Here is a 6,526-nt window from a genome sequence, read left to right on the forward strand (position 1 = left end):
TTGACTTCGTAGTTCAATTTCATCACGTTGAATCCTCTCTTCAGCTCTGGAGATGGGTTTTTCTTTTTCTTTATCCTCGTGTTGTGTTGATGGCTTGTCTTGTTCACTTTGAATTTTTCTGAATTTCTTAAATCTATTTTTAAATCCACTGCCAGTTTAATGGGCACAGCGTACACAGGTGCAGCAAGAGCAGACACATTGCTCAAGAGCACTTTCATGCACTCAAAAGCATGTTAACAATCCGATAGTCAAATAAATGAAACGTTCAGCTCCGTGAGAGAAGAATTATTGAATTCAACCTTTCATCTCTGGTACAAATATATGTTCTGGGTGATCTGATATTTTGAGCTTGATTGTATTTGTACATTTAAACATGGTATTGCAGTTGAGTGTTTAACTGATCCTAATATGAGGTAAAACCTCACCATGCCTGGTGTTTCCAACAAACGTGGAAACGGCCAATATTTGCTGCAGTGGGATTGTCCCATTTGATTGGATCTGTGCTCCTCGATGCATTGCAGCTTCCCGCATGTGTTGGGCAACCTGACCTGCGAGCCAGATATTATTTTTCAGCCATTTAGTCAATTGAATGGCGCGCTCTGGACTGATCGTCGGTTCTGTGGGGAAAGAAATTGTAAAGAAATTAAAACCAACAATGTAAGGTCACTCACAGAATAAGGGCTGCCTACAATAAAAGGGTTTCGAAACAAGTCTATAAGCCTAGTATGCAAAATTAATCTTTTTGGTTCAACATTCAAGTCCCTTGCTTCTTCATCAACTAAAAGAAGCTAGTCCTACCTCTCTTTATCTTGTAAAAGAGTTCAGTCCTTTAACTGGAACAATGCTTATTTGGAGAGCCCCTGGACCTTCTTGCGGTAGCAGCGGCCTTATGCGTGGCCATGGCTGATGGTGGCGTTTCCGTTGCTCGTTGTTGGCACCCTCCGTTCATCTACCCGCTCTGAGCAGATGGGTTCTCACTGTAGGAGGGGCTAAATAATCCTTAAAGGTTGGGATCTCTTCTTTTTTATCATTTCTCTTCCATATTTCTTATTTTTACCTTCAGTTTTCATCTTTCTTTCTGTGGAGTTAACCATCAGTTGTGTCCTGTAGATAGTATGAATCTTACAGTTTGTGTGGATCTTAAGTATAAACAAATTTATCTCATAACGACCACCCCATACGGACTTGAATATAAACAGGTGTATCTACTAACTACTTAAATATAAACAAGTGTATCTACTAACTACTCATATGAACTTTAAATATAAATAAATTTAGCTAATATAATTTACTACTGGGTAATACAAAGTTGGAAGTATAATACTGTTACACATATTTTAGGACTTCTTACTGGAGAAATTTTACTTAGGTGAGGACTGTGCATTGCTGTCGATGTTCTTACCAAGAGGAAAATGTCACAAAAAACCAAAAAGACAGTCGGCTAAACTCTTCCTTAACATCACGACTCTGGAAAGTTAATTTATTGTCCACAGATTTACTGATAATGAAGAAGTGTGAAACTAAAACACACAGAAGGTATACATAACTTTTTCAGCCTCTCTCAGAAACATGTGCAAATAACCTTAATGTACATGAATGAAATAATGTTCCACATGAATTATCAAGCCTATAATACATAATGACTTTCAATATATGAGCATTAACTAATTTATGCATTGCAGCAGCTCATCATAATGTAATAACAAAGGTAGTACGAACTTGCAATAAACATTCAAAAATACTTGGCATCAAACCTAACAAACCAGAAATTATGTGAAAATAATGACATACAATAATATATTAAAGATAACATACCCACAATGCTACATTCAGAGCAAAGACACATGGACAATACTTGAAATCTGACTTTCACATGTAGCTTTCTTGTTGAAGTCACATGACACGTAGCTGGGCTGTATCTCTTAAAGGGACAGACACCACATTCAGATAAACCCACTAAAAAACTCAACAACACAGCTCCATTAGGTGTGAAACAAGTATTCAGACCATGAGTGGTCTTTCTTGAATGGATATGTGCTGGTTTTCGTCAAGGCTTATAACCAAAGTTTGTCTGTCAAGTTTCCCGTTTTAGCCGGGAAATTAACATATTTAACCAGTTTCCCACCATCCTCCCGCATTAGTATTATCCTGTAAATGTCCCGTATTGTAAAGTAGTGTTTTTAAAAAGAGCATTCCTTTGTCTCTCCAAGCTGAATTGTAGCCTGGATGACATTTCTCGCGAGGTTAATGCTGGCAAACTAGAAAAGATAAGTCAGAGGTGAATGAACGAGACGGAAGGCATTTCCTGCCAAAAAAAAAAGCATATAGACTTCTTGTAAATATCTCGTAAAATGGGACGGTGAATTTCCTTTCCTAAAGCGGAGTATGAGGGGGGACATTTACGTGTTCTGTAAGATTTGTAAATGTGGATTTAGTGTCTCTCACAGAGGAATGAATGATGTCTGTCAGCTAGGGTTGCCACCTTTCAGAAATTAAAGTAAGGCGGCAGCATGTCGGTTAGTGTGTGTTACCCAGAAAGCAGTTGGGTAAAATATCGCAACACCAACACCGTGAGTGAAACAATGACTGGGGCAGCCTACTCGGGGGACCTCTTCTTTATTATTACACATACACATTTGTAGAATCACGTCCCGTATCGGTTCAATACGTGACGCCGCATTTAACAGCCAATTAAATTATGGGTTCTGTATTTTACGGGATGGGTGGCAACCTCACTGTCAGCATAAAAAATCCGCCAAGCACAAGTGCAGGCTAGAGGCACAGAAACATGCCCAGGCAATGTCGCCATTTGTGACTAGAAATGCCACAGAGGCAGACCAGGTCATAAATGGGGAGGTTAAAATGTCAGTTTGTTGCTGTAGAAGTAGATGAGACCACAGATGTCACAAGTAAAGCTCAGACTCTGTCATATTGCGCTATGTGGCCAAAACTGAAGCAGGTTGTGAGGTGAAGGAGGCGTTTTTGGGCTTCGATGATATGAGTGCAGACTGACGTGCTCCAGACATTGCGGAGTATGTCCTGAAAGTGCTGGAGAAATATGGCTGTGTTGATAAGGTTGTAGCTCAGACATTTGATGGGGCAGCTGTAATTGGCATCAGAGCTGGCGCTATTGCATTCGTCAGAATGCATGCCGGCCGCATGTTTTTTAGAACAGCTGAGGGACTAGGAATGTTTTTCAGCAAGTCCACAAAGCACATTCACTTATTGGACAATGTTGTCAAGTGCTGTTTAGTCAGAGCAGCGCCTAGAAGGTGGAATTCTAATTTTAAGCTGCTGCAGACAGTAAAGATGCACCAAAATGATGTGCGTGCTGTGTTTCATATCGCTATGGAAAATCCTGGTCGCTTGTTTAATGACACGTTGAAGATGGCAGTAGGATACGATCGGTGGCTGTCAAAGGCATTGATTACTGCCTATTTTCACATTTTCAATGAAACATGCACACTTTTCAGAGTGCTGCAAAACAAAGTGATGGACATTGAATTTGTTCTTGCACGCATCGACCACGGTTTCAGTTATTAAGCGCGTAAGACGGGAGTTTGACAGTTTCTACGGCCAATGCAAGCAGAAATGCGGCGCACTTGGTTTGACAGCGTAAAGACAGTTGGTTAGAGATTAACGGAGACGCATTTTGTGTAACATTCTTGACGAATGTTACACAAAATGTTACACTTTTCTCAGTTTGGATTGCACAAAATTCTTTGAAATATTGTGACATTTTGATGACGTGAAACTGCAGAGCCTGTCAAAGTATGCCAAGTTCTTTGACTTTGTCAGACTAAAGGCGAATCTCATTGGACTGTATCGCTCAAAAAAGGTAAATCTCTTTAACAACTTCTCAACTTTTTGGCCAGGAAGGATCTCATTGCAACTGTTGCTGAGGCAACATAGTTGATCCAGCTAGTGCCACTGTGCCAGCTACAACTGTGTCAATGGAGCGGTCATTCTCAGCACTGAAAAGACTCAAAACGTACAGCCGGAATAGGACTGAACAAGGAAGGCTTTCTTCCCCGGCAGTGATCTCTATTGAGACGATGACACTTTTAAATATGAAGGAAAATAAGAAGGACTTTTACCTGAAAGTGACGGATGTTTTTGTGCAGAAGGAGGGCTCATGGACTTAAATCATAAGTTAAGGTAAGATGGCAATAACATTGTTTTTTTGTTTAGTTTTTTTGCCCTAACTGGAGGTTGAGTGGGAGAGTCCATTCATATGATTGGAAGAAACAAGGTTGCTGATCATCCGACTAATAAAACACAGCAAAACTAAAAAAAATAAGTACTTGACAAGTCCCCCATCAGCCAGAAAACAGCACACAGGTTTCCGCATTTGTCAATGCTGCACAAAAATGCCATTTTCTGTGTGTGTCCTGCTTGAATGACAAGCAGACTATTAGTCTTGATGAATTGTTTTCCTTTGCTTTTATTTGACACAATGAGCGTAGACAAAAAGTTCAAACTAATTAACTCTACATGGCTGTGGAAATTGAGGGTTTGTAGTCTCAGTAGGTGTGAGATAAAGAACACAATGAAAGCCAGCGTCATAAATACGCTGCCTCCCCCAGAGGACGACTCTGAATTCTGCAACAGCTGCCAAGGAAGTCGTCCGAGCGGCTCAACGCTTCTTGTAACTGTGATAATTCCTCGGCTTGAGACAGATGGTTTGCGGGCTCCTCTGTTGCTTTGGGCTGTGTCCGGGTCCGGCTTCAATGTGTCTCATGGCGCTCTTTAAGATGTTTTGTGTTAAAAAGAAAAAAACAAAAAAATTGAATAAACGGCGGAGCTTAAGTTTTAGAAAAAATACAAAACGGGATAGACAAAACAGTTTATAGAACTGCATGTCTACACGTGTAGAGATCTGTTTTCTTTTTGCCTCCACGATGTCTGAATGTAATTGCAAGCACATGTCACTTTTGATCAGTTTGCAATAGCTTCTTTCTCTATGAATTACACATGCTACCATTAACGTTTAAGTGAGTCCACTGATCAGGAGCTGCTCAGCTGCAGGACGTTGGCTGCCAGGATGTTTTATAGAACTGCTAAATACGGATTCTCAGCAGAGGGCCTCTTTTGGTTCCTTTACCAGCCACCATTGGCTTATGTTTTATTTTTTATTTTATTTGTTAGTTTTCATCATTTCCAGTTTTAGTGAGTTTAGCCCACTTCGTGCCATATAGCGGCTAGCATGCCACGCTTCCAGGCTAACTGAGAGGACCGTGAGGGCTGGACACGCCTGATCGCCGCTATGATAATCCGGGAAGGTGGGTTGGAGACTATGGCCGCCCATGTTTCCACGAGGAGGGCAGTCCGCCATCGAGCTTTCAAGTTGGGAAACTGTATAACAACCTGTCATCCTCTACCTCCAAACTCAGCTCTCACCCCTAAAATCCCTCTGTCGTCACCCAGCTCATTTATTATCATAAGGTTGTCAAAAAAACCTTTAAGATGCGTCGTAGCCCTTATAAGTAGAGATGTTTAGAACCTTTTGTAACCCATATTAATACCTTCTGGGATTCCCGATTAATTGTCAAGTGATGTTTGTCCAGTGGAGTAAGCAAATAAAAAATAGATTTCAAAAAATGAGGCAACTCTGGACTGAAGCACCCTGAGGGCTGAATAAGGAATAGACTTTGCACTTTGGAGATTGACAATTGTAGGCGCTTAAGTTTTTACTCTATGTAAATGTCAGTGAGTCAGTCTAGAAAAATCACATTATGGTAATTACTGCTATGTCATTAAACCTTAAGCTAATCCTGTCAAAGCACAATGACTTTACTGTAACACTTCATTAACAGTTTATGTATGTTATATTGTGTCTTTGAGTGATTGGAAGTATCAAACATTCAGGTTTCTTAGCAATGGGGGTGATTTTAATTATAAATCTGTACGGTTAAAAATGCTGCTTAAGAACGATCCTGTGAAAGATCACAGTTAATCTGCCGTCTGTTTCAGAGCTGCTCTGACCTTAACCCCTAGAGATGCTCATTTTTGAAAGAACTCCATCGGGTATTATAACCATGCTTCCATTTCGTAGCATAATTTCATTTTAATAAAATCCTTGAATGAGTTGGACAAAAGGTGTCATTTTGCTTGACTGAAAGAGTTCCTTGTAGAACTGAGCTCTAATGTCTGCATGTTGAACATTTTCAAGTTCTGGAGTAGATATCAGTGTAAAAACACTGCAATTCTTTGTTGACAACTCACATATACAAAGCAGAAGTCACTGAGTGCTGCGTCACTCTGCACTTTTATATGGAAATCCTCCATTGCAGTCGGGGCTCTGAGAGCATTACTTCAAGAGCGGTGCGCTGCATGATTTGCTTTTCATTTCAAACCTGCGAGCCAAAACAGCTCGGTGACTGCCAACTCTGAGGCAGATATCAACTGTGGCTTGACTTCACCTGTTTAGCCACATCCATTTCACAGATGAGCAAGTTGGCCGCATGAGGCTTTTCTTAAAATTACTCAAAGCATACGACCGGAGCCCTTCGGAAACAACAAATTC

At 40.5% G+C, this 6,526-nt stretch overlaps 1 long non-coding RNA gene across 1 annotated transcript; it reads right to left on the minus strand.

The window, feature by feature from the left end:
* Positions 1–374: 374 nt before the first annotated feature.
* Positions 375–873, minus strand: LOC106960052 (uncharacterized). Its single transcript, XR_001427485.1, has 2 exons — positions 799–873; positions 375–617 (listed from the first exon to the last, which is right to left on the minus strand). It is a non-coding gene; the product is annotated as an uncharacterized LOC106960052 (long non-coding RNA).
* Between the last annotated feature and the right edge of the window lie 5,653 nt (positions 874–6,526).

This window comes from Poecilia latipinna, unplaced genomic scaffold, assembly GCF_001443285.1.
Source record: "Poecilia latipinna isolate Pla-1442-1.1 unplaced genomic scaffold, P_latipinna-1.0 Scaffold1150, whole genome shotgun sequence".
In the NCBI taxonomy this organism is placed as follows: Eukaryota; Metazoa; Chordata; class Actinopteri; order Cyprinodontiformes; family Poeciliidae; genus Poecilia; species Poecilia latipinna.